The 27,852-nt window shown below is 43.3% G+C and overlaps 1 protein-coding gene across 7 annotated transcripts in view; it reads right to left on the reverse strand.

Moving 5' to 3' along the window:
* The window catches only part of FYN (FYN proto-oncogene, Src family tyrosine kinase), a 217,716-nt gene that overhangs the window by 125,012 nt on the left and 64,852 nt on the right, over positions 1-27,852 (reverse strand). The window contains exon 1 of one of the 7 annotated variants that reach the window (XM_058734995.1): positions 12,755-12,958. The exons of the other annotated variants lie outside the window; for them this stretch is intronic. The gene's annotated coding sequence lies outside the window, so the exon portion shown is untranslated. Of the gene's footprint in view, positions 1-12,754; positions 12,959-27,852 lie in introns of those variants that run through there. 7 annotated transcript variants of the gene reach the window in all.

Consider the following 27,852-nt stretch of genomic DNA (forward strand, 5'->3'; position numbering starts at 1 on the left):
ACTGGGAACAAGTATCTCTAACATGGTTCTCATCTGCATGGGTCATCCCTTCTCCCTTCTTCCTAACAGATCCCCCATATTCCTTCAGCCACAGTGCCTCAGGGGCAGGTGACAACACTCCCAGCTGGAGGGTGGGGACTTGATGGGTCTAAGGCTTTGCAGTGTGCCAACCAGCAACATCGGCATCACCTGGGAGCTTCTGAGAAATACCAACTCTGAGGTCCCATCTCAAACCTACTGAGTCAGAATCTATGTTACAAGATCCCCAGGTGATCTGTGTGTCCACAAGGTTTCAGATGCACTGATCTAAGGGGAACGCATTCCTCTTGCCAATGACTGGTTCAAGACTAGGCATGCGACCCAATGCAGGCCAACAAGATGTAAAGAACGGTTTCCTGGGAGCTTCTTCTCATTCTGAGATAAATTCCTCCTTTCTGAATGTTCCATGGGATGTGATGCCTAGGGCTTCTGTAGCTACCTTGCTCAGTCTAATGATAAAGCTGGCCCAGAGAGGAAGGTAAAGACAAAAAACCCCAGAGAAGCAAAGTTGGGGTGACTGCATTAGGTCAACCCTGAAGTCTGTGGAACCAATGGAATCCAGTAAATTTCATATTGTTCAGGCCTCCTTGAGTTGGGTTTTCAATGACCAGTAGCTGGAAAGCATCTTGACCACTCAGTGCCCAATAAAGCATTATACAAGGAACAGAACACAGAGGCACTGGGCTCAGCCACATGCTGAAGAGTCCAGACAAGTTGGTGCATCGAGAGGCCACAGCAACAGTTTACAGACTTGTTTTGTTTGGGGAAGTGACCCAGGAGTATTTCTGGTTCTGACAACCTTTGTTCACTTTGCACATTTCCAAGAGCTTTCTAAATCAGCCAGTTTAAATGATCAACCAGAGGAAGTGCTGAACACTTTCCAAATTATTTTAGCCAGAGTGGTCAACAGTTGCTTTCCCCAGAAGCCACATGGATGTCATTTCCTGTAAAGACAATGGGAGACTAATTGCTCAGCCTCAGACTCCAGTAGGGAAGACAACCTGTGACATGTAATTACTGGCAGGGTAAATAGGGAAAAGCTGGAGGATCTCAGAATCTGCTTTTGGATCCACTCCAATAACTTGGGGGAAAGTAAAAAAGAGCCAGCTGGTCTAGAAAAAGATTTGAGGGGCCAGGAGCTTAGGCAGTTGCTCTTAGCATTTTTACATACCACTGGTACTTATTTAAGACCTTTCTGAGGAAACCAAGTAGATCTGCTCTTATATAAAACCATATACAGCTTTGGTGTAACTTTGCTTCATGTACAGGAGTGATGTGGTCAAGGAGAATTGGGTGTCTAAACGGACATGATCTCTTCTGTGTTATAGCTTCTTAGCCCCAACAGAATATTTTGAGGGATGGGTTTGTCATGTTGGCTTGATGAAAGATGTGCTTTCTTTCCTTCTTTTTTTTTTAAGTTTATTTATTGTGAGAGAAAGAAAGAGAGAGAGAGAGAGCATGAGCAGAGGAGGGGCAGACAGAGAGGGAGACAGAGGGAATCCCAAGTAGGCTCCAGAACTGTCAGCGCGGAGCCGGACGTGGGGCTCAAACTCACGACTGTGAGATCATTACCTGAGCCGAAATCAAGAGTTGGATGCTTAACTGACTGAGCCACCCAGGCAACCCCAAGAACGTGCTTTCTATCATGGAGTGAATATTAGTTGGTTTTCCACAGAATTTTCTGTATGTTCTATCACCTCAGATCTCTTTTTCTCCCCCAAAGCTTTTTGCCTTCTCTTCCCTGGTATTTCATATGCTTCCATAGTTCCAACCATTACCCCTTGTCACGTGTTTTAAACTATATCCCTAGATCTATCACCCATGCTACCTCCTAAAAATAATGTACCTTAAAGGTGGGGACCTCGTTTTGGTCACTGCTAGTGTATCAATGCTTAGCACGGTGGCTGGCGTTGAGTGTTATATGTTTGTTGAATGAGTGAGTGAAAGTCTTCACTCAGAGTCTTAGGATGACTCACAGAAATTCTTGCTATGACCTCCTAACTGGCCTGACTTTGGTGTCTCCTTTTCCCACTCTATGGACACACATGAAAGCTCTGAATTACAGCTCTGATCATGTCAGTTTCAGAATGCCCCAGCTGGGAATGACTTATTAACTGTATTTTCCAGGTAAGAAACTGGTCCCAGTGAGACCAGGAGACTTGCCTTAGGTCTTACGAATAGTAGGTGGCAGAGGCAGGATTAGAACTCAGGATGCTAACCAGTGGTTCTTGCCACCATGCTACTGACTGGTTTGAAATCTTCAGTGATCTTTCAGTAGAACCTAGTACAGGGCTAGGTATGTAGAAGTCACATAATAAATATTTGTTAACTGACTGGATAAATGAGTGTCTCCCTTTTGCGTATACCAATGGGTTTCAGTTTTTCTTAAAGTGGAATACTCTTTAAAGAAAGACAATTCTCAGGGAGCCGGGGTGGCTCAGTCGGTTAAGGCTCCGACTTCGGCTCAGGTCACGATCTCACAGCTCGTGGGTTTGAGCCCCGCATCGGGCTCTGTGGTGACAGCTCAGAGCCTGGAGCCTGCTTCGGACTCTGTGTCTCCCTCTCTCTTCCCCTCCCCTGCTCACACTCTGTCTCTCTCTCCCTCTCAAAAATAAATAAACATTTAAAAAAAAAAAAAAAGAAAAGAAAGAAAGAAAGATGATTCTCCAGTATACAACATGGAGAAGAGGGGAGCTGCTCTGGACCTTTGCCCCTGCAGTGCCTCTGAGCCACCTCCTAAGAACCTCAGGGCTTGGTGGCACTGCAAAAAAACAAAACAAAACAAAACAAAACAAAACAAAACAAAACAAAACGAAACACGGATGACTTACACAAACTCTTCAACTTTGTATTTAAAGCCACCATTACTCCAAACCCACCTCAACCTTATCTTCCATTTCTTCTTCCTCCTTCACGCCCAGTCTTATCAAAGCACTTGCTGTTCCCAGCATCTGCCCTTTCCCCAGGCCTTCCTGTGCCGTTTCTTCCCTCTTATGTGTTCTTACTTCCACTTGCAAGAATGGAGAACCAACCTGCCCTCAGGCCCAACTCTAATATAAATCCCTCCCTGAAGTTCCTGCCCAATTTCCTCCACTAGAATCAATCTCACTCTATTTGTACCTCTCCTATAGAATTTACCATATCATCTACTGCAAGGGAAAGAGACAGCTCCTTGAGGGCAGGAACCTACTCTAAATTTATCTTCGAACCGCTGGCACCTTGCTTGGCCCAATGCCTTGCACAGAAGAGGCACTTCTAGTCATTTTGTTGCATTCAAAGGGCTTTATCCTTTTTAGTTCACCTCTGTGACCAATTATATAAATTCTCCAATGGGGATTCCAAGTCTTCCTCTAGACAATAGAGGCTGATGATAAGCCAGCACACACTTGTGGAGCCCCCTTACTAAGAAACAACTGTATGAGTCTTTGCTGAGTCTTATTGTCAAAAGCAAAGAATGTGGGGGCACGGAGAGTGACTTCCCCTCCCCTCCATAGCTCTCCTGTGGCTGTGGCTGCCCTGCACAGCGTGAGGTACAAGCTGGGCAGCCTGTGCACAAAGATAACAATAGATTTCAAATACAGTCCTGACTCCTTCCATGCTACAATATTCTCTGCGAGTCTAAAGTCAATTGTCTGAAAAATTAAAGCGTTCCAAATGGCGGGATAATGCATTAAACAAGCCAGTGCACAAAGCCCAATCACAAGGGAGAAGGACGGGAACCAGAAAACACAGGGTTCCCTAGGAAACCAAACCCACTTTATGACTACTGTGGCCTTCGCTCCTCTTGGGGGAGGAGGAGGGGTGCTCTGAGAAGGCACCACTGACCCATCTGCTTCCCTTGCCTGCGGGGCTCTATTTCTTCTGGCTTTACTCCAATGAGTTGGGGAGACTCAACTGAGGCTCGGTTGTTGCTTGTTTGATTATTTGCTGGAGGGGGAGTAAAGAGCAGAAGAAAAGAGGAGGAAGACAGACAGAAAAAGAGATGAGCACAGAAGGCACTTGGCCAGCAGAAAGAAATTACTGACCACAGGATAAGAGGGCAGGAAGGCAGAACTACGAAAGGCTGGCTCAGGGAATCAGAGGCTCCCTGTGAGCAGGGCACCACCAAACCAGCAAAGAGTTTACCCTCAGCTGCCCAAGAGGCCAGCTCTGAAGTCAGACTAGAAAGGTATATATTCGGGCTTAACGGCACAAATGGTTGGACTGAGTCAAGCAAAGGGATAGCTGGAGGGCTGGGGTGGGGCTTTTAGGGCTCCCCTTTGCCCCCTATAATCTCCATCAGCCCCAAGCAAGCATAGTAATAATATGATTCATAATAATAATAATGAATTATGAAGTTTAAACTTTTAGGCTGAAGATGGGGAAGAAATAAATGCCATTGGAATAACTAATTGACTTTCAGAAGGAAAAAGATTCTGTTATTCTCTAAGACTCATGGAATGAAGTTTATATTTATAATAATCATGTCTTTTCCTTAACGAGTTAAAGAATGAGCAATGAGTTTCTTTCAGGTGATCACATTACTTAGATGTCAGGTAAAAAGAGAAACTGTTTTGTAGTATACTTGAACTATTTCTGCCTTGACCTTATAAATGAAGCTGTTTCTAGGGATCTGCTGTCCAGAGTCTGAACAACTTATGATGCAGGTACAGCTGCTGGACAGGTCCCTGAGCTCTGCCTGATTACTACTCCTGAGACCTTCCAAACAGATACTGTGCAGTGGCTCCTGGGAAGGTCCGTGAAATGCACACAGTATCACAATACTGCCAAGATCAAGATTAATAATGATGTGCGGAGAGCCCTCGGAGTGTAGGCTGGCTACAATATTATAATCCCAGAATCTTAAGGATGAATGAAATGTTGAAGAATATCTAGCCCAGTAGTTTTAGTGCTATGTTTTTAGTACAAGAACCTTCTGAATTCATACACGTGCACACATTTTCAAGGTTGATACCGAATGCCAATATATTAGATGAAAGTAGAACAGAACAGCCTTGGTTCAAGGGTAAAAGGACTCAAAATGCTACCACCTGGGCCATCCTTCTGGCCCACTTGGCACTTCCATGGAACCCTAATGTTCTAAGAACACCGAAAATCACATATCTAGTCCCCAACTCCCATCCAGCCTCTTGTCTCCGTCTCTTCTAGCCCGAGCACAGGTTTGCCATGCGGCAACATGGGTAAGGAAACACCTCTACCTTTTCTCTACCAAGGACTTATTTTACCCACACCCAGGACCCCACATTATGAGGATTTCACCTCTCATAAAAACCTGCATTTTTGAAACAGTAGCTAATTTATTTGCCTAGGTCATATTTGGAGTCAGTGACACCTCAACCTAAACCTTAGCCCTGCTATGCTTGGTAAATTCGGGAAAATTCCTGGATAGTGTGAAGTGAAAGTAGAAACCCAGCAGATGCTTGTCTTCTCTTCCTCTACTTCTTATTTATTCAAAACAAATCTCCATCCAAAAAAAAAAGTCAAATAACTAGGAATAAATCCAACACAAAACACAGAAAACTTAAAGACCTAAATAATAGAGGGTTATGCATGTAAATGAACTGGAAGTCTCACTGTTTTTAAGATGTCAGCCCCCCCCCACCCCCGACTGAATCTTCAATGCATTTCAATTAAAAAAAAAAAAAAAAAAGATAGTTTTTTTTTTTTCCCCCCCAGGTGGAAATTGACAGGTTGATTCAAAAACATATATGGAAGTGCAAAGAGCCACAAGCCAAGATAATGTTGAAGAAGAACAACAAGGCTGGAAAACTTACTCTATCAGTTTCAAAATTCATTATAAAATAATAGTAATTAAGACAGTGTGGCATTTGTTTAGGATAAATAGGCCAATAGCAGAAAAAAGAAGGTCCCAAAATAGACCTATACAAAGAGTCATCTAAATTATGACAAAGATGATGCTGAAGTTCAATAAGTGGTGTTGGGTTCACTGGGTATTGTGGGTTGTGCCTCAGAAAGATACAATGAAGTCCTAACCCCCTCAGTACTTCAGAAGGTGACCTTACTTGGAAATAGGACCTCTGTAGATATAATTCATTGAAATGAGGTCAGAGTGGATTAGGGTGGGTCCTAAATCCAATATGACCGGTGTCCTTATAAGAAGGAAATTTAGACAAAGGGTGACATGAGGGGAACAGGGCCATGTGGGAATGGAGGCAGAGATCAGATCAATGCAGCTGCAAGCCAAGGAGTGCCAAGGAGCTAAGATGGATTCTTTGCTAGAGCCTTCAGAGGGAGCACGGCCCTACCCACCCCTTGATTTTTAACTTCTAGCCTCCGGAACTTCTGAAACAATAATTTTTGTTGTTTGCTCCAGCACCGAGTGTGGAGCCTGATGTGGGGTGTGATCCTGTGACTCTGGGATCATGACCTGAGCTGAAATCAAGAGTTGGATGCTCAACTGACTGTAGCATCTAGATGTTCTGAAAAAAATTCTGTTTTTTAAAAAGTTTTATTTACTTTGAGATAGAGAGGGTGGCGGAAGGCAGAGAGAGGGGTAGAATCTCAAGCTGCTGACAGTGCAGTGCCTGCTGTGGGGCTCAAACTCATGAAACTGTGAGATCAAGACCTGTGCTGAAATTAAGAGTCAGGCACTTAACTGACTGAGCCACCCAGGTGCCCCTGAAAAGAATTATTCTTAACCTCTACTTTATACCATGCAAAAATGAACTCCACATGGATGGTAGAACCAAATGTGAAAGGTAAAATAATACTTTAAGAAGAAAACAGAATAGCTTCACACTTTGCAAGAAGTAAAGATTTTTAAAGAACAGAACACAAGAAAATGCTAACCATAAAGGAAAAATATGATAATTTGGACTATATTAAAATTAAGTATGACTTTGTCAAATGACATCAGAATCAAAAGGCATGCACACAGTGGAAGTTAACTGCGATGTTAAATCCAGCAAAGAACTCCTGTAAATCCATAAGGAAAAGGTAGACAACCTAATAAAGAAACAGGCAAATACTTGAGAAGAAATTTCACAAAAAAGGACATCCCAATGGCCATTAAACAGATTAAAAGCTGCTCTGGTCATCAAAGAAGAGTAAAATCACAATGCATTGTCTAAAACAACAAAAACATTTGTGAGGATATGGAATAAATGGAACTGTCATACATACTGATGAGAGTGTAAATTGCTAAAGACACTGGAAAACTCGCAGTATCTGAAAGGTGAACACACTCATATCCAACTCAAGGTCTCTCCATCAAGGAATCTATCCTACACAAATGTTACACATGCTCACCCATTGACATGTAGAAGAGTGTTCTTAGCAGTATTCTTTGTAATAGCCCTGCACTGGAAACAACATAAAAGCCCATGTATAATAGAAGAAGGGTTAAATAAATTTTGGTATAGTTATACAATATTATACAGCAGTGAGAATGAACAGACTCGTAACAACATGGAGAAATCTTCCAAATACAATGTTAAGGGGGACACAAGATTACAAAGCACAATTTTATTTACACAAAGTTCAAAATAAACAAAATCAATGTTGTTAGAAATAACGCTATCAGTTACATTTGGAGTGGGCGTGGTTAGGGACTGGGAAGGTGTAAGGGGCTTTAGGTACTTGGGGGACACTCTTTCTCCATCTGGCTGCTGTTTTCACAGGAATGTTCACTTCATGAAAAGTCAGTTATTGGTGCACTTAATTTCTGTACTTTTCTGTGTGAGTGTTATACATCAATTAAGAAAAAATCTTGGTGGTTAATGCAGTGAAACCAGAAACAAAACAGGGCTCTTATAAGTACTGAAAGAAGACAGCACAGCAATCTAATTTAAGCAAGATAATTTAAAAATTTGCTCTGCTAAAAGCTTCAAAAATGCCATTTCATTAAATTGTGTTTTTTATTCACTTAAGATGACTCTCATGCCAAAGCTCTTGTATTGTCATATGTCGGGATTGAATGAAGCAAACAGTTTCCAAAATAAAATAATATAAATCATTTTAATTTTATCTGATTTCTTAAAGCAAAAATTTAGATATTAAGACCAATTTTTTCATGTCAATTAAAAAAACAATTTTCTGGGTCCTGGTTCTGGTTTACCATCTGAAGAATCCCTAAACGAGAAAGTCTTGGGGATAAAGGTGTTTTCTTCCTGTGGCACTCAGTATTTCCCTTCCAGAGTCACCACGTGAGATTAGCTCATTCCTGCCAATGGAAGCCACAGCAGTTGTGTCTGCCTTCGCAACCTGGTTTTGGATAAATGTATAATTTCCCCCTGACCGTCTAAAATACTGAAAATAACTCCCCGGACACCACTCCAGCCTTTGCCAATTTCTATGGCTCTTCAGATTCCCACTGTGCAATGTCCATGGTCATCAGGTAGAGTCTTGACCTACCTCAGAGCAGCAGCATTATACGGTTGGAGAGAGAATTCTGTCGCCTAGTCCTGGGGGCAGCTCACCCCCCATCTTCTGCTAGGCCCTCTCCCCCTTCTGGTCAGTGCCTGGTGAGAGGAGAGCTCATCGTCATCCGACACACACTCTGTACAACTGCTCTAGCTACCACTGAAATAAATCCCTTGGAGCAAAAAAACCATATGGTCAGACTTTTGGCTTTCTCAGACAGCTTTGTTCTCTCGGATCCTCCAGTAGGGAGATTTATTTGGGCACTTACATGGCATCCTGAGGCTGTAGGCAGTCCCCACAGGAAGTGAAAGATGGCCACACCCACCATGGCCTACATGTTGAGTGGGGAAAGAAACCTCATGAGAAGACTCTGGAGGATGTGGGGCTCCTATGAAGGAAGGAAACCTCACTCACTCTCACCCTGAGAGGAAAGCATGGGGACCAGGGGCCTGGAGCTGTTATCCTCCAACCATCTTGAAGAAACCTGGGCCTTTCTCTGGCCACTACATTTCCCTCAATAGCAACTTCACAAAGGAGACTCCTTTTTAGATTCAAGCTCTGTTGTTTTTGTGCAGACTTTCTGTGCTTATTCTATTCCTAATTTTGCTGCCTGACAATGATTTTGTGGGCACTTTAAGAATGTTTCCATATCCCCAGATAGAGATCCCTCTGGTTAAAAAAAAAACAAACAGACAAACAAAACCCTTGCTTTTTAGATATATATCTTTTATCATGAGTAACCACAGAGATTTTTCAGCACTTACATGGACTGAAGAAAATCATCCAGGCCAAATTCCTTGAGAGCCTCTTAGCTAAATGACTTGGCTTTATCAGCCAGGGAAGGGATAGGCAAACTATATCCTGTGGGCCACATCTGGCCCACTGCCCACTTTTACACAACCCATGAACTAAGAATGGTTTTTACATTTTTAAGTTCTTAGGGAAAAAATGAAAAGAACATTTCATGACATGTGAAAATTATAAGAAATTCAAATTTCAGTGCTTATAAATGGAGTTGTATTGGAACACAGCCATACCCACTAGTGTACCTATTGTGTCTGGCTGCTGTCATGATACAACAGAGTTGTCTGACAAAGACTATATGGCCCACAAGGCCAAAACGACTTACCATTTGGCTATTTACAGAGATTTGCCAAGCCCTAAGCTCAGGTAACTGTTATGTATTTGTGGAAGGCTGTCCCCTCTGATCTCACTCTCTGTTTTGAGCTTCTGAAGCTGTCTCTGCAATCAGTCAAATGCAAGTCCTAATGCTGGTGCCAATTTCACACTAACCTACGAAACCCGCACAACCCACTAGAGCAGGGCCTTTTTCAACCTGCGGTCTGGTAATCAGTATAAGGGGCTGCAAAAACCTACTCAGTTTGGTTGTGCCTAGCATTTCTTTGATAAAATAAAAGAAAAATATCGAGGGCACTGTTAGGGACTGAATTATTTCCCCCTTGCCATTTCATGTGTTGAAGTTCTAACCCGCAACACCTCAGAATGTAACTGTGTTTAGAGACAGGGCCTTTAAAGAGGCAATTAAGGTAAAATGAGGTCTCAGGGTGGGCTCTAATCCAATATGACCAGTGTCCTTATAAGAGGAGATTAAGACATGCACAGAAGAGTGGCCATGTGAGGGACAAAGGGCAAAGATGGCCACCTGCAAGCCAAGGAGAGAGGGAATCAAGCTTGCCAACACCTTGATCTTGGACTTTCAGGCTGTGAGAAACTACATTTTTGTTGTTTGAGCCACTCAGTTTGTGCGGCAGCCTAGGCCACCCAATATAGGGGTCATACATAGTATTATTTGGTGAGAAAAAGTTTTTTTCAATCACATATGCATGTGATACGGCTGTGATGTAAAAATGTAGTACATTCTGTGTGTTAGGTCAAAAATAAATTGACAAGCACTACACTGGAGAGACATATACACGCTTGGTACAAAATCACAGAGGGATGCTCTAACTGAGCCAAGACAAAAAAGGGGGAAGAGCCCTTACTGGGCACATGACAGGCATTCTGTGTACATTATTTCATTTCATTCTCACAGTGGCCCTCTGCATGGCTTAAGCTGTATGTCTCCAGCTGACCAACTTAAGTGCAGGGAAGTTAAGTGACTTACACAGCCAGGCCTGACTCCAAAGTTTATGGTGTATTACTCCTCATCATGAATCAGTTTGTACTTCCATGTCCCTGAGAACAGGTTGCCGTGTGACGACATTAAGGGATCAAAAGGAAGGGAAAACATTTGTAAATAATCATAGCTGGCACTTACCAAACACTTCCTATGTGCCAGGTACTGTGCCGTGCTTCACATAAATGACCCCACTTCATCCTTATTAACCACCCACAGAGTAGGTTCTGTTAATCCGCACTTTTCAGCTAAGGAAGTGTGGAAAAAATTAATTAACTTGCCCAAGGTTACAAAGCTGGTAAATTGCAGACCCAGGATTTGAACTCCCATTGATCTGACATTTAAGCTAGAACTCTTGCCCACCCCAACTTCTCCTTTGGCCCGACCATACTTATTGTCAACCTAATATATGTTTGCCGATAATCTCTACTTGAAGAAAAAAGATGCATAATTTCTGTTCATATGTCCAATAAATGCCAACTGAACACATATCACCTGCCAGGCCCTGTTCTGAGGGGTAGGGATACAATAATGAACAAAACAGAATTCTTGCCATCATGGTGAACATTTGGATAAAACTTTAAAAATACAACCACAGCACAGTGACTGAAATCACCCCATGTGCAGGGTCACGAGGAGTTGAGATTCAGGTGTGTTAAAGGTGTAGGCCAATGAAACTGAAGAAATGGTAGAAAACAAAGGAAGGTGGGTATGGTTTACTACATAGAAATTTCTGGTAATTGTATTCAATATCTCTTGTGTCCACCAGGTTTACTTATCATGTGGGCATGCTGAGTCTCCAAGCCGACTGGAAATGTTTCAATGGCAGGGGCTATGTCATATTTTAAAATGTCCCCTTTAGTGCTTGACATAGTGCACAGCAGTTTGAATTTATTTACTTGTTTTTAAGTTGTTTTCTTTTTTTTAATTTTTTTTTAATGTTTATTTATTCTTGAGAGAGACAGAGACAGAATGCAAGGGGGTTAGGGGCAGAGAGAGAGAGGGAGACACAGAATCAGAAGCAGGCTCCAGGCTCCGAGCTCCGAGCTGTCAGCACAGAGCCCGATGCGGGGCTCGAACTCATGAGCCGTGAGATCATGACCTGAGCCAAATTCAGATGCTCAACCAACTGAGCCACCCAGGCACCCCTTTAAATTGTTTTCAAGAGAGATGTACACAGGTTACTCAGGGACTTTCAAGGCGGATGTAATGACAACGTTCAGACAGTCCGTGGGTAGTCCCAGTGCAGGCTAGATACTGTCACGTGGTATTAAGCATGTGAGCAAAGAATTAAATATCGAACTGGAAGAAAGTAAGCTAAACCAAATGAGATACCAGTACAATGGTCAAGAAATTAGACTGAAAGCCTGGTCACGAGAATGTGAGAGAAAATTATGCTGAGTGAAAGGAAACCAGAGCACGGAGTGTGAAGAATGTAAATATATTAGCGGCAAATATTTTTCTTATGGTTTGTCTTTAATTTTATTTAGGATTTTACATACACAACAACTTTATGTTTTTAAGTCTGTTGATTTTTTTCATTATGAAATAATCAAGGAGGTAAGCAAATATTCAGATGCTGGAACATTCAATACATGATATTTGTAATATCATATGTGAGGAAATTTAATTCCATAGAAATAGGATGGTGAGTGTTTAAGTAAATTATGTCTATATGTACAATGTAAAACTCTATAGTTGTTATTTAATGAGAAAATGATCACCATTTAATATTAAGTAAATTCAGGATCAAAACCATGTAAATGTACGTATGATGCACATCCTTGAAACAAAAGAGGGAAAAAAATACCGGCTTAACATTGTTTTCTCAATACAGTGTGATTAAGAGATGTTTTAACTTTCTTCTTTACAGCTCACCCAATTTTCTACACTGAGTTCAATTTTAAAGTCAGGAAAAAAGAACCATTAGAAATAAGCTTAAGTCAAAGAGAAAGTTTGCATATAGTATCTTCATTTGCACATCTCTGACTTGCTGATGGTCTTGGCCACCGGAGGCTTTTGGCCACAGTGGCACAGATGGCAAATTCTGGTAATGTTATTAAAAAAGAAAAAGAAAGAAAGAAAGAAAGAAAGGAAAGAAAGAAAGAAAGAAAGAAAGAAAGAAAGAAAGAAAGAAAGAAAGAAAGAAAGAAAGAAAGAAAGAAAGAAAGAAAGAAAAAAATATTTTTTACTCACCTGCAAAGAGGTTTCAAAACAGATTTGGCAGTGGCCAGGGTAGTCACAAGGATGTGATGATGAATTATAATGAATTACTTGGCTCTGACAATACTTTCATTCAACAAGCATTTATTGAGTGCCTGTCATGCTCTAAGCACCCTGTTAGGTACTGGAAGGTCAAGTTGAGTCTCTGGGAACAAGTGACCCATCGGGCTGACACTGAGCCTACACACCCCGACTCTAGCAAGATCCAGCAGCAGGCAGGGCTGGGCAGTAATTGTACAGGCCTGCCCTCAATCCTCCCACCTCTTCTGGGCCGGGATCTGTGGCCTTGAGAAGGGCTGGCCTGGCCTCCCCAGCGCCAGCCGCCTCATTTGTAAAACAAGGATAATCCTGACCCAGTTCCCAGTGCTGTGGTGAAGAATAAATAAAAAGCATTCTGGGCTTGTTTCTCTCTATTCAGTGCCAGATGGGTTCTACCTGTTAATAGCCAGCATTGCTTCCTTCCTTTGGAAACTGTGTATTTATTCTTTTTTTTTTTTTTTTTAGGGGGGTTAGAAATGAGGTTCTGTGATTAAAGGGATATTCTGTATTTTTCTTCCTCCGAATATCTTAGATTAACAATTACAGAAATGAAAACTTGTTTCTCCACCTCAGACCAAAGCAGAGGAAACTCAAAAAGTTCTTACAAGGCTCGATGACATTCCAAGGACAGAACTAGGTGAGATACTGCTGGTCTCTAGGGAAATAATACAATTATTGCCAGCACTTCAAAACCTAATAAAATTAACTTTTAAAAGAGCAACATTTAGGCTAACCAAGTGTTCATCTACATGTTATAAAATTTAACAGAAATTTCTAAGAAAGACTAAAGGGTACTGAACTGGTGCCCAAATCAGACATAAATATAAAAATACTTCTCCTCTCCCATCCAAACTGAACTCATTTTCCAAACATTGAGAATGTCCATCTAACTAATGCCCTATTACAGGCAGAAGAAGAGGTAGGGAAGGAGCAGAGAAGACAGAGGGTGAAACACACAGACCTAAAAATGGGGCACACTGGAAGGCTCTCCTTTTTGGCTTTTAAGACGAACAAATAAGCACTGTACAAATACATTCAGCGAGACAGAAAGCACAGTTCTAACACCTAGTGTGTGAATTTCACGTGAAAGGTTAAGGCTATTTTCAGTTGTTTCTACAACGTCTTCCGATTCTTTGTGTTTCTTCTACCATAGTAAGGACTGGTAAACGGAGGGTTTCAACAGCTTTAGAAATATCTGGACCAAATCCTACCACTTCTCAACTGTTCATTTCAGTGATGTTAGCTGTCGATAACCACACAGGTAGGGCAGGGCACAAATGGCTCAGATGAAGCAAGAAACCTCTATTCTCTCTCCCCTTCCCGCTGCTCTGGCGCCTTGTCCAGTGTTGTTATGCTGAGTCCCAAAGGCTCCAGCGGTTCCCCCGATGGAGGGGAGCATGCAGGAGCGTCAGCCAGAGGTTATATCTTCAACGCAGATACTGCCTACGTCCGACAACGCTTGCAACATCTAGCCTGGGTGGGGCAAGGCTGTACAACTGGCAACTGTCATTTATTCCAAAGGACTTGAGCGTGCTATGATGACATGTTCAGTAATTGCTCTATTTCTTAAAAAGAAGTTGTAACAATCATATTTAAAATGCTTGTTGATGCCCTGTGGGTATGAGTCATTTTGTAAAGCAGGATCAAAATGGATCCTCTGTTACAGGCTCCTGCTGGTTCTTTGATTCTAAACAGTTTTATAAATGTTAATGGGAGTAACGCACACATCAATGAGAGAATAAATTCCTTGGGTTTGGTGGGGCTTCAATTAACGATTTATAATAAGCAATGTAAAATGCTTTCTAATTTTCTTCCAAGTAATGACACACTACCCCAGAAGAGCTGAAAATAAGGCCCAGGTTTCACCACAGGGTGGAGAAGACCGGCAGTGGGTGGCAGGTGGCAGAGAGAAGGTTCTCCGGCTGGTTGGAGGCATGCTGGAGGCTCTGCAGAAGTCCAGGGCGCAGCACGTGGGAGCGGAGCAGTAGGGACAGACACGACTCACCCAAGGGATGATGGGCATGATGGAGGAAGAGAAAACTCATAAGAAGCGAGCCTGACACAGACGGAATTTACTATAATCTAAAATGGGAACGACTGTAACCGTGCTTCTTAAATCTGTCACGGGATCATTTTTTTTTTTTTCTTAGAGCATAAGTTAATACTATTCATTGACTTCCAAAAATACCCACCAAGATGGAAATGGGAATTTAAGTTCCAGGGATGATGCAGCAGGATTCCTAATGAATAGGTTGGTTTGCAGTGACACAGAGCTCTGCCTTGAATTTCTGGAAACCTAGCTTCGGATTTAACCCTCTCTTGCCCAGGCCTGCAGGCCTCTTCTCACACCTTCTCATGGGAAACCAAATGCCGATGACTGGTACCCTGTGAGGATGGGGTGGGATGCCATGAGGGCTAAGGCAGAGTCAAGTATAAATTTCAAATGCCTAAATTCCATCTTTTAGGGAGAGAACAGATTAAAATTTTAATGCAAGAATGTCTTCAGTGTTTTCAGAGTTTGCTGTTCCATACTTAAATCACCTTACACCTCCTTACATTTCATCCTAATGCTTCACTGATACCAACACCGCTGCCAACAAATAAGACACCACAGCATCAAAGACCAGACACACAGTGACAGATGCCAAGGGGCATCTGCTCTTAGCCCCAGCAAGTCTGGTGTTAACATCCAGGCTCTGGCAGCAACAGGGCAGCACCTTGCTCGTTTAGCTCAGCGGTCGCCTTGGTAGTTTTGGGAGCACTTTGGATTTAAAGGGTTTTGCATCTAAGCATTCCATTGTAAACCACTTCTGCCATAACTGAGGCAGGGGTCCACACACTGTGTGCATTATATGCAGGGTTACACAGCCTTTCAAGGGAGCTCCCCATTTTTCCTGTTAACAGCTGCCTGTATGGAATACAGGAAAACAATTCAGAAATGCTTATCATGTGTAGTTTAACTGAATATTTATACGGAGAGAAACTTGATGGCTAGGGAAATGAATACCAAAATCCAACAGCACTTTCATTACCAGCCACTTAGACGTATCTGGGAATGGCCTCATTCACGCTCCAAATTATCAGAACACTGAGGGGGTCTCTTCCAGTGGTCCAGATCATACTAGAAGAACATGAACCCGTTACAAAAATTGCAAGTGAAGAGAACAAAGTATCAGATACCAAGTTAGCCTTCCAGACATTACGCGCATGCCAAGTCAACTTACCAATGCAATGCTTAACCAGTGACTATCTGCCAAAATCAATGCAGAGTGGGTTTTGAAGAAACTGGGTAAAACTCCTAGATTTCTCAACCACACATGTTTTTCTTGGCTAAGAAGCTGTAAAATTTTGGAGAAGATGACCAGAATCCAGCTGAAGTTCCTCTAAGTAAGGAAAATGACAACTAAGGAGCCTAGCTGTTTACCCACTTTTCTCCAGAAAAAGGCCCCATCCGCTTTGAGAACTGTTTTCCGGATCCACCATCTGCCTCAAAAAGGCAAGTTCCCACTGACCTTCGGAGGCCACTGGGAGTTCCAAGGACACACTCCCGTTTCATCCTCTGAGCACTGTTCTGGGTTAATTCACAGTTTTTCAGATTTTCTAAATCAGGTAACTTTCAGGGGTACACGTTAATTTGGCTGTTTCAAAAGTATTCATTCAATCACTTTAAATATTTGGGCTTCATTAAAAAAAAATTCCTTTTCCAAATGATGCTGCTTTTGTGCCTTGACTCTGGACGTGAGGTTTCTTTCACCCTGTGGATCATTTTTTGAAGTCAACAAGTAACATTAATAAATGTCCAAGAGCCTTTCTTATCCTCAAGCCACCCTGAACTGAGGACCACAGTTTACAAAGCTGACCAGCTCCTGGCCAGTCTCATCAGTCTTCAGCTTTTTAGTTTCCCCTTCTCCCATCGACAAATGGTCAAGCATGATTCTTGTTGACCTCAGGGAGGAAAGCAACCCACTTCACAATGTTTTTGGCCTGGCGTGGGTATGGGAGGTGGAGGCCACAGAGGTAAATGGCTACGGAAGAACCTGAAGAACAGGTGTGTCTGCCTAAGGCTCCAGCTGGTTCACCTTGAACATTATCACTCCTGAGATAACAAAACAACAATGTGCTGTGGATAATTTCACTTCTGCAGCAAACAGTGCAATCTGTAGAATTATCTGAAAAAATAATCTGTGAAGGAGCATGTGGAATTTCAGCTTCCCAAAGAAGCCATGCAACATTAATGTGGGACATTTTGCTTTCCAAGAAAACGTTGCAAATATCCGCCATGTCAGGAATGGAGCAAACCACATGAATAGAGAAGAGGGAAAGCATCTTCTTTCCCATAAAATGACCTTCTCCCCTCTAAATAGTTTCCCATGTGCTAATTTGCTGAGAGGATAAGACAGTGTGGACACAGCTACTGGTTCACTGAAGTATTCTTATCCTCATATCCTCAGTTTACATCAAAAGCTGCTAAAGTAAACCAAATAAACTTAAAAAGTACATTTCATTCCCACGTGTTTAGATTTATTTTTGAGAGAGAGAGAGAGAGAGAGAGAGCGCGTGTGTGCCAGCGAGCAAGCGCAAACAGGGGAAGGGCAGAGAGAGAGAGAGACAGAGAGAGAGAGAGAGACAGAGAGAGAGGGAGAGAGAATCCCAAGCAGGCTCTACACCATCAGCACAGAGCCTGGTGCAGGGCTCGAACTCATGGACCATGAGATCATGACCTGAGCCAAAATCATGAGTCAGCCACTTAACCAACTGAGCCACCCAGGGGCCCCTCATTCTATGTGTTGAAAAGCCAGGAAAAGGCACTATGGTCCTGAAAATACAGGAAGGCCAAGCTTAAGGATTCAGAAACAAAAGCAAAAGCAAAAACAAAAACAAAAACAGGGTAAAGTCAGGCTTTGGGGAACATCTACATCTCCTGTTACCATAAAGCTCTCAGTCCCTGGAGGATGTGGGGGTGATGCTTTTCCCTAAGTCAGAAGAGACCCTGCCCACTCCACTCTACCCTGAGCATATCTTTCTCCCCAACTGGGCACTGTGGAGGACTCGGGGAGCTCATAAGCAGACCTCTGCTGACGATTCCCCTATCACATTTCAGTCCAAATAGGAATAAATGTGATTCATCGCAAAACCACTAATAGGTATTTTTAAGCCTGAAGGAAGCACAACTTCAGGTTTTTCTTTCATTCTACTGAGTAGCCAGAGTTTGGAAACCTACACACCTGCCCCAAACAGCATCTAATGCAGTGAATGGCACAACCTGGATGTTTTGGCCCCTGGTTTTGGTCCCTGTTAACTGGGATATAAAACATAACCCAGCCTCTTGGTAATAAGGGGCTACCGAGGCAGTTCTTATACCGGCAGAAAAGAAAATGAGGGCAGTGACTCATAAGCAGAACGTAGTCCTTCCCACCAGGTTGGCCCAAGTGGGTACAGCATATAAAGTCGCGCTTGTGTGGAAACTTGGAGGGCTGGAGAAGAAGAATCTGCTGTGTCAGCATCAGGTTGTGGAAAGATCTCAGGACTTAGGAAACCTGATTCTGCTACCAGCTTCACTGATTTTTTTTTTTTTTCCTTTTCTGTGACCTGAGTGGTCACTTCACCTTGTTAGTTCTCAGCTTCCTTATAAAATAAAAAAGGTTGACAGACTCTGATGTTCCTTCCAGGCCTCTACCCAACCCTACCGGGGGTTCATCTCCTGGGGTCTCGGTCCTCCCAGCTCTCCACACCTTTTGGAAGAGCGTCTCAGACAGCAGAGCCCTCTGCCAGCCTCACCTCCTTCCAGGGCCCTTTCTGCCACCCCAAGATAAACACCAGAGGGCCCAGAGTGTGTTTGTGAGCCCACTGTCTGGGGCTACAGTGCATTCATTCTCCACGGATGGTCCTGGGGTTACGAACACCAGCTTCTGGAGGCTTGTCCATCAGCTAAGAGGCTGTAAAACACAATCCCTCCTTGCCCTGGCTTTCCCATCACTGAGGTGAAGCCAACAGCATCTTTCTCACGGAACTGCTGAATGTCAGGCGCTCAGCCCTTTGAGTACCGCCAGATAAAATTCAGGACATCCAGCTAAATCTGAATTTTGCATAATTTGGGACAGACTTATACTTAAAACATTATTTATTGCTTATACGAAATTCAAATTTACTTAGGTATCCCGCTTTTTGTTTTTTGCCAAATCTGGCAACCCCACACATGACAGATGCCGCTGTTGGTGGTTTTGGGTCCAGGCTGCCCCACCAAATCAGCCTTACACAAAACCACTGCTGGCCCGACTTCTGGGTCTTAGGAAAAAGACTCCATGGGGGTAAGGGTTTTTTTCTCCCTAACTCTCTCACTGCTCCTAAACTACTGCCTTCTAGTCCTGCCATCCGCTTTACATCACCACATATCCTACCTGGGTCTCCCAGAGGGACCCAAACTGTCTACTGACCACTTTCCAATCACACTCTCCATGCCCCAGGCTCGGAAATGGGATCAAATTAATTCGTGCACATATGCCACTGATCATTTCATGAGTCATCAACCTCCCCTGAAGCAATTTTTCCTTCTTAAAGGTCACTTATAACCTCAAATTAAAATGATCGAATTGTAGGCCATCCAAAGTTTGAAGTGAAAAAAAGTAGCCTGTGTGGAAAAAAAAAAGAAAAAAGCACGATGGGGGTGGTCCCACCTCTTGCTGGTTCTTACAGCAGTTCCTCTAAAGTGTTTCTGCTTTTTCTAGCCTTTTCCGTTTGCCTTTTTCTGAACCCACAGCAGCTCTCATGGCAGCTGAAGACCCTGTGGATGAGGGGCAAATGGAAGGACAGAGTGGAATGGGGTGGAATAGGAAATGGGGGTGTTCTACTAGGAAATGGTCCCCACACTCTGCCCCTGCCTGCAGCCACCCTCTCAGTCACCAGGGCAGGTCTGGGGGCTCCCTAGTGCCAGCGCTGATTAAGACTAGAAAACACAAAGCCTGCCCAGTCTATCTCCTTTTTGAGCACCTTGTGTTCAGAGATGAAACCCGACTGCATGCACTTGTAACTCCTGGCTCCTGAATGCTGGCCAAAGTAACTCTGGGGGGCATTAAGAATGACCTAACTAGGCCTAACTAGGAGAATGGACCCCTTGGTCCAAGCAGGATTTGAACTTGTGTCTTCTGGACACTCCCCATTGTCCACGATACCATTTTATTCAGGGTCTTGAGCCCTGATCTCACTTTTCTTTTGGGACTGTGAATGCTGATACTTTTTTCAGAATATGGTCACTGACAAGGACTAAGCATTTCATGGGCTTATAAATAACAAGTGTTCTACTGAAAGGATTAATTCTACTGAAAGGAAAAGTATTAATACAGGACTTTTAATTTTTTTTTGTAAGAAGTGTCCAGTATTTAGGGAATTCTAGTTCACTATCTTGAGTCACACTTTGGTAGTCAATAAGCTTCTTTTCTTAACAGATGATGGTGAGGAACTCCATGGTCCATAGCAAAACAGGTACTAGGCTTTCCTCCTGGATAAAAGGCAATGGTCTTTTCAAAGTCCTGCACCGGAGCCAGGAGGAATCTGGCCATTCCAGCTAATGCATCAGTTCACTGTGGTTAACAAGGAGTTGACAGAACAGTTATTCCCCTCTCTCAGATTTAGTTTTGTTTTGTTTTTTTTCTCTCATTAAACTGTATTTTTCAGGAGTTACAACCATTAAGTGTTTCTCTCTCTCACCTTCAGGTAACAGTAAAACATGGCACAAAAGGCAGGGGTCCATTGCCCTTGAACCAGTTATCTGTTCAGAAGGCCACTTGGGTTTGGGGTAATATATTTATCATATTTCGTGTCTAGTGTGCAAAACGTCAAAAGTGACAAGGGCCTTGGAGCCATCTTCAGCATTCCCAAGCCAGGAGGTAGAGGGCTGGGGCCCAGGAACCTGCATTTTCACAACCTCCCCAGTCGATCTTGAAGCGCCTTCAAGTTTGGGGAACATTCTGGTACACAACACATTGCTATTAAAGCTGAGGTCAGAGGTCAGTCCGTTTGGAACCAGTCAGCTTGGGGCTGTATTGCAAAGAAATCTGCATATACCCACTTCATCAGTCAAGGTTCCAGCAGGAAGCAGGCAACACTCTTGAATTATGGTAATTTGAAGGAAATTTAATAAAGGGGTGATTTACACAGAAGTGGGTGGGGTGCAGGAAAGCCACAAGGTACAGTGCAGTCCCCTGTGCTAATAACACAGGGGAATTGGGTAGGGCAGGCTGTGTCACACCCCAAGGCCTGAAGGGGCCAGAGGAGAGGGTGAGTGCCTAAACCTGGAACAGAAATGCGGCCGGATGGCACTGCATGACAGGAGCTGCGTCCATCCTTTAAGAGCCACTGCCTAGCTGAGAGACCCCACAGAAAATAAGGATCCCGACCTCACTCCTGCCCTCTGGGCTCAGGTGCTCCCCCTGCTGGACCCAACTAGGAACCAGAGGCAATGGAGCCCACCAAAGCACTGCACAGGTCAGTTTTCGGGGGGCACAGAGGGAGGACAGTGCCTGGTACAATACCACTACAGACACAGTGCCAGGGAGTGTCAAACCTTCACCACCATCACAGACGACAGCATCCCGTGAGCAAACACTGAGCCTCTGATGCCTCCACCGGGCCCACTCATGACAGCACCTGATGGTATAGGCAGCTGCAGGACATGGGAACAACTCTGTCCAGGAAAGGATTTCAAAAATCAATTCACAAATGTACTTCTCAAATATCTACTGAGCACCGACTCCAGAAAAGACATGACGTTTCACATTTTAGTCTTGTAGTAAAGGCCTTGGTGTCTTTCATGTTGAACTCAATAGGGCTACTGCTGGGAGATGTGTTCATAGGGTTTAGTGAAGCGCCTATTGCTACTTTTTCTAAAAAAAAAAAAAGGCATTGAAATAAATATATTATAGAAAAGGAAAATATCTCAGAGTTTTTAAAGTGGAAACATTGAACTTTTGCATGTACTCATAGCCTATAACAAAAGTGACTCTTTTTTTCCCCCCTTTTAATATATATGATTTTCCAACTAGGTTTTACCTGCAAGTAAGCAGGCAACTGAACACAGAATGTGAGGTTGGGGGGCCTGAAACAAATAGGCTGAAAGACGATTTATCCCATCCTTCAACTTCTCCCCAACTAATGTTGGTTCCACTGAACTTAACAAGCTCTCAGGAGGCATCATGTCTGATCACCATTCTCTATGCTCACCTTCACTGGGTGCGCAATAAACAACTTGTAAGTCTCACTGTGCCCGCATTTGCCCGGCTCACTGGCAGCAGTGAAGGAACAGTCTCGGGGGTTCTCTGGGTTAGCGGCCCGGTGCAGAGGTGTCTGCCACCACGGGACACCCCAGGTGACTTCAGAGGCACATCACAGACTTACAAACTGAAAACCTTATTCCTTTTTCAATGCTTTACAAATCTTCTCCAACATCCAAGTCTCAGCTGGATGCTGCACGTCTACACGGCTCTCAATGTCACACCTGCCAAGGCCCCTCTTTCCCACTAAGGTATGGCCTTAGGCCCTAGTCTTCTACGGGAAAGGGCATGTATGAGATTGTGGCAGCACTCTTATTTTCATTTATTTATCTTAATGGTGACCATTTATTCATATCAAATGATAGTGCTTTTCTACTGGAGGTCACAAAGTTTCCTTTTTTTTTTTTTTTAACGTTTATTTATTTTTGAGACAGAGAGAGACAGAGCATGAACAGGGGAGGGGCAGAGAGAGAGGGAGACACAGAATCGGAAGCAGGCTCCAGGCTCCGAATTGTCAGCACAAAGCCCAACGCGGGGCTCGAACTCACGGACCGCGAGATCGCGACCTGAGCCGAAGTCGGCCGCTTAACCGACCGAGCCACCCAGGCGCCCCACAAAATTTCCTTTTAAAATAAGGCTGGTTTAGTATAAAAAATTAATTTAAGGGATGTTATATAAACAATGCAGGTGCTACACCGACATAGAGGAGGTAATACAGGTGGTATACAAATGACTAGACACTGGGAAGCACTGATCTAGTGCTAAGTATGCCTCATGACTCAGAGAGACCTAGGTTTTAGTTCTAACAGCCATCAAATAGCAATAACGATTAATTTTATTGCCTTGTAAACAAACAATTCTTTCACTGAAGGCAGTAGTTCTGGTCAGAGGGCTGCAGCTCAGAGAGAGCCATAAAAATTTCGTAAAATTGCTTTGTAATCTGAATCCTACCTTGTTCTGAACAGAGATGCCTGTGCTAAACGTTAAACGTTTACACAGTATACTACTGGAGGATGAAAATATGGCATAATAAATTACCAAGGGAGAGGACGAGAGCTGAACGCTGCTCTCATCAGGTCTGACAGGAGGGCCTGGGGCACGCCCCTTGCAATGCGAGGAGAAAAACCTTCTCATTCACCTAAGACTCCCTGACAGGACTCCAGGGCCGTCCAGGCAGAGTAAATTACAAAAGCAATTTGTCATGGTACGTGAGTCTTTTTGATGTTTGGTGAAAATACTGCACACTCTGTGTGGTGCTGCTCAGGGAAGACGTGGCCATCGTCCCTTCCTACGTGAACTGTAAAGCTCTTAAGGCATTTTACCTCCGCCCTGTTTTGTTTCAAGTCAGCCCGAAGCCCAGATTCTGACCTCTTGAAAAATTTACATTTATGTTCATATTCCTTTCAGGTCAAGATCTCAGGAAACATTAAATCAATCACTGCATGGTGACTTTTTTCTTCTCACTGGCACGAGCATGAGGAAGCCGGGGGGTAAGGTGCACGCACCCCTACTTGTGTGTACTGTGTGTGCTCACCAAGCCCCTATTTGCACTTGCACTTTGCTAAATACCACGTATCAGCAGACACTCTGGAGCTGGGGCCCTTTCCCTAGGCACTGTCTGCTGTTTACTTGTTTTAAAAATATTTCTACAAAGCATCTATTGTTCTCCATTCACTATATAATTGTATGATACGTTGGCAAACAACTGTTCCTCAGTGAATAAAAGTGTGTTTACCAAAGAATAATTGGCATTATTTGGCACAGCGAGCAGACCTTGCCCAGCACCAGCTGATGTGTGTTGCAGACATGAAGTCCTCGTCCTTCTGCCCTCGCTGGATGTGCAAGTAAGTAGTCGGTACTTGTTAATTCTGGGATCTTAGTTTTAGCCACGTAAGACAAAGGGATGCTGTTTCATGCTGTATGATTTCATTTGTAAAATGTTTTTAATTACTCCGTTGCTAGAATTACAGGAAATAAATAGACTTCAATTTTACTTAAATCCTAAAATTTAGATTCAGACAAAATGGTTTAAAACATGCCATAATACTTAGTACCTTATTACTACTTATTACTACCCATACTGGACAGTATGGGTAAAGATGCTACTGTGCTCCTTATTCTAAAAGAATCCAGTTTCACAAAGAGACTTGAGGACAAAGGGCAAATACAGTTTTCGGTATGAGGGCTCTCAAATCGTATCTGTACCATACATGTTTTTGGGTGTCTGCCCCATTCTTGTCCTGTTTTCTGGGAATCCGTCCTGCCAATAGCTCGGCAGTGAACCATGTGACCATAGCTAGGCCAGCAACATATGATTGGACAGAAGTGTACAAGTGAAATTCCTGAATATCATAGAACAAAAGGAGCTCCTCGGGGCACCTGGGTGGCTCAGTCGGTTGAGCGTCCGACTTCGGCTCAGGTCATGATCTGGTGGTCTGTGGGTTCGAGCCCCGCATCGGGCTCTGTGCTGACAGCTCGGATTCTGGAGCCTGCTTCGGATTCTGTGTCTCCCTCTCTCTCTGCCCCTCCCCCACTTGTGCTCTCTCTCTTTCTGTCAAAAATAAATAGACATTAAAAACAAATTTTTTTTTAAGAAAAGGATCTCCCGTCGCAAATACTAAAGGGATGCGAGTAAGACTCATCAACTGAGAATCTGATGCCCTCAAAGGAAGAAACCTTTCTGATGACATTTACATAAGCTGGTCTTAAGGAAGACTCATAAATGCCTCAGTAAATCCCAAGTGATTACTGGACTGGTGTTCCCTAATAGTACACACCAGTGGCTACACATGAAGTTTTCAGACAAGAAGATAAAGTCCATAAACCAAATGCCAAATGCCAGACATAAATGTGGTATAACATGTGAGTTCTACTTAAAATCAGTCACAACTGCTGCTTTGCTATAACTCCCCCATATAGTAATTTTCAAACATTGTGGCAAGACACCAATGATCGTCTCAATCAGACAACACAAACACACTTCTTTCCACAAATTTCTACCAAGTAAAAAAAAAAAAAAAGTTTGATACTGATGCTTTATGCACACTCAAGGCCAGCTTATAAATACTCCACTCAGTGATGACATAATTTTGCAACAGTAAAAAGGAACTGGCAAAATCCACCTCTTGCCATTCAACTGAAGGAAGCCCACCCACATGTACCAGCTAGGAACCTACAGGGTGTATGGCTTGGCTTAAAAAGATAAGTCAAGCCAATCCGATTGCTCTGCCAGGAGGAACTAGAAAATGGAGAAACTGTTACTAGTTCGCTGTGGGTTGGTTGCTAAGCTAACAGATCATTCTGGTCAAAAGGCTTTTTTTTTTTTTTTCCTTCTTTCTCTTTCTTTCTTTCTTTTCCTTTCTTTCTTCATCACAGCTCTTTAAATACAATTCATAATTATTCACCTAGGGAGAACATTTGAGAAGGAAGAAAAGCATGCACAAAATTCCTCGGTGAGAGGTGCAGAAAGCAGGGGCTACTGTTTGGTTTATCTGATGCGTGAAGTCTTGCAGGCCAACAGCTGCTGGCTCTCCAGGCATCACAGGTGATGAGGAAAGCGGCAGCTTTGAAATTAGAATACAAAGAAGAAACATATGTGCCAGCTCTCAGGGAATATGTCTGAGGACCCTCTGCACCCCAAGCGCCCGCCTGGCGAGTGCAAAGTGCTCAAGGATGTCCGTGGAACTGCGTGGCACTGAACTTGGCCCAAGAGCAGGCTTGAGTGGAAGTCGGACAGGCCTCGAGTGACACACAGGTTTGAGCGAAGAGCAGCACGGCTGCTATCAGCGCCACGTCTAACCGGACGAAGCGCGTCGTGAAGAACCAGCCTGTGACTGCCTGGGCAGGAGGGGCAGGTGCCAGGGCCTCCGAGAGGGGGCAGGGCAGATGGTGATGCTTGGGGGGAGCGAGCGAACGGAAGTGCCCAGAGCAAAACCCCGAGACTCCTGCATCTAAACGGATGTGTTAATGGCTCCCACGGAGCGGGTGTAAGAGGCCTTAGCACATATGCCTCCGTCTACTGTACTGGCTGTAAATAAACCATGTGCTTGTCTGCACCATCTGCTTAGTGTGCACTTTGTGGAACTGTGTGAAGAGAAAAAAGTGTTTGGGGCCAAATGTCTAGAAATTCTTTAGTTGTATACTTAGAAACCAAATGCGCTTACACAGCTAAATTATTACATTTCCTTTAAAGTGGGTCATTAAATTAAAAATGCTCCCCCTTTTTAATGGGCGGGGGGCAGTGCTGGACAGTAGGCTGCCACACAGCCCTGAAAGGTCAAATAGTAGGTCGCGGGCGCAGAATGAGGCTGGAGACAAGGATCCTACAACTGGAGTTAATCAGTCGTTAGTCACACTTAACCAGTCTTAACTGCAAATTCTTCATCTATAAAAGAAGAGTGTGTCACCCGTCTTCCTCAGAGTGTATTCTGAGAATTAATTGGATCTTCAGATAAAAGATATTATGCACATACAACATGTTTTTATGGAGATGGGTCATGCCCTCTATAAAATACCAAGTATATACATCATACATGATCACTCCTCAGATACACACGGAGATTGCTTATCGCTCATTATTTTTACTTCTTCAAAATTATATAAATAATGCAACTAATTCACTCAGGAAACAATTACTTACTGACCATTCACTATATTCTAAACCATGGAATAATTTCAATCAGATGTAAGACATCTACAATCATGTTCTAAAATCACAGACTTAGTGTGTTGCAAATAATTTCCAAAACGGTTGGATTTGTGTTTTCAAAACTAAACAGTTTACAGAATTTAACAGTGGTGTATTTTCCCACCTCTGTATTTGTGATGATCTAAAGTTTAGTGATTTCAAAGAGTTCAAAGAACACCCTCACTTAACCTGGATGGCCTATTCCCCAGGCCTAATACAGCAGCAATTTTAGGCAGATAGTACATACGCTCCCAGAGAACCAGCTTTATGGAAAACTGTCTAATACAGCATGAACAAACACCCTGGTTCATGAAATGCACCCCTGTGAGAATAATCATACTGCATTAGCCTCATTTACAAACTATATCTCATCTTGACAGAACCCCCAGAGATAATGTAGGTCAAATCCTGATAAAACAAATTCCCAGGATTGCTCAAAACTTTTTATGGAGCTGAACTTTGACTCTATCAGAATTTGCTTGGAGGAAGGAAGAGGTAATGAGTATAGAGGTTAGAGCTAGCACTCTGCACTCAGGCAAAGTCCCAGACCACAGTGTATCAGCCGTGGTATTAGACCAGCTACTTTACCTCTCTAGGCCTTGGTTTTGTCATCTATAAAATGGACATAATAATAACACCTATCTGAGAGGATTTCTAAGAATTGTCAAGTGAAACAGGTTAGCATACTGTAAGGACTCCATGAATATTAGCTAATACACAGATCTTCGTTGTGTGGAAACAGAATTGGCATGGAAACCAGAGGGTCATCAGAGAGGTGTTACTGAAACTGGAAAGCGGGTTGAGGATGGGGAGAGCCTGCTACTTCTGTGTTCCCAACAGCAGCTGTGTCGCCCTTGCTGGGCAGACAGCACAGAGGGGCCAAGGAAATCAAGGGAGATGGATCTTCCTTCTAGTTCTGTCCCAGCAAGACTTGAGCTGGAGGAGAGAGTACAGGATATTCTGGTAGCAGCACAAGAGAACCTTAATTTCTCATCATGTCCCAACATGGGAGTTGGGACATTCTGATGTAAAGTAATTCTGTAAAGAGAAAGCACAATGTTTGCTCTGGATGAGTTTTA

The sequence above is a fragment of the Neofelis nebulosa genome, chromosome 6 (assembly GCF_028018385.1).
Source record: "Neofelis nebulosa isolate mNeoNeb1 chromosome 6, mNeoNeb1.pri, whole genome shotgun sequence".
NCBI classification, from domain to species: Eukaryota; Metazoa; Chordata; class Mammalia; order Carnivora; family Felidae; genus Neofelis; species Neofelis nebulosa.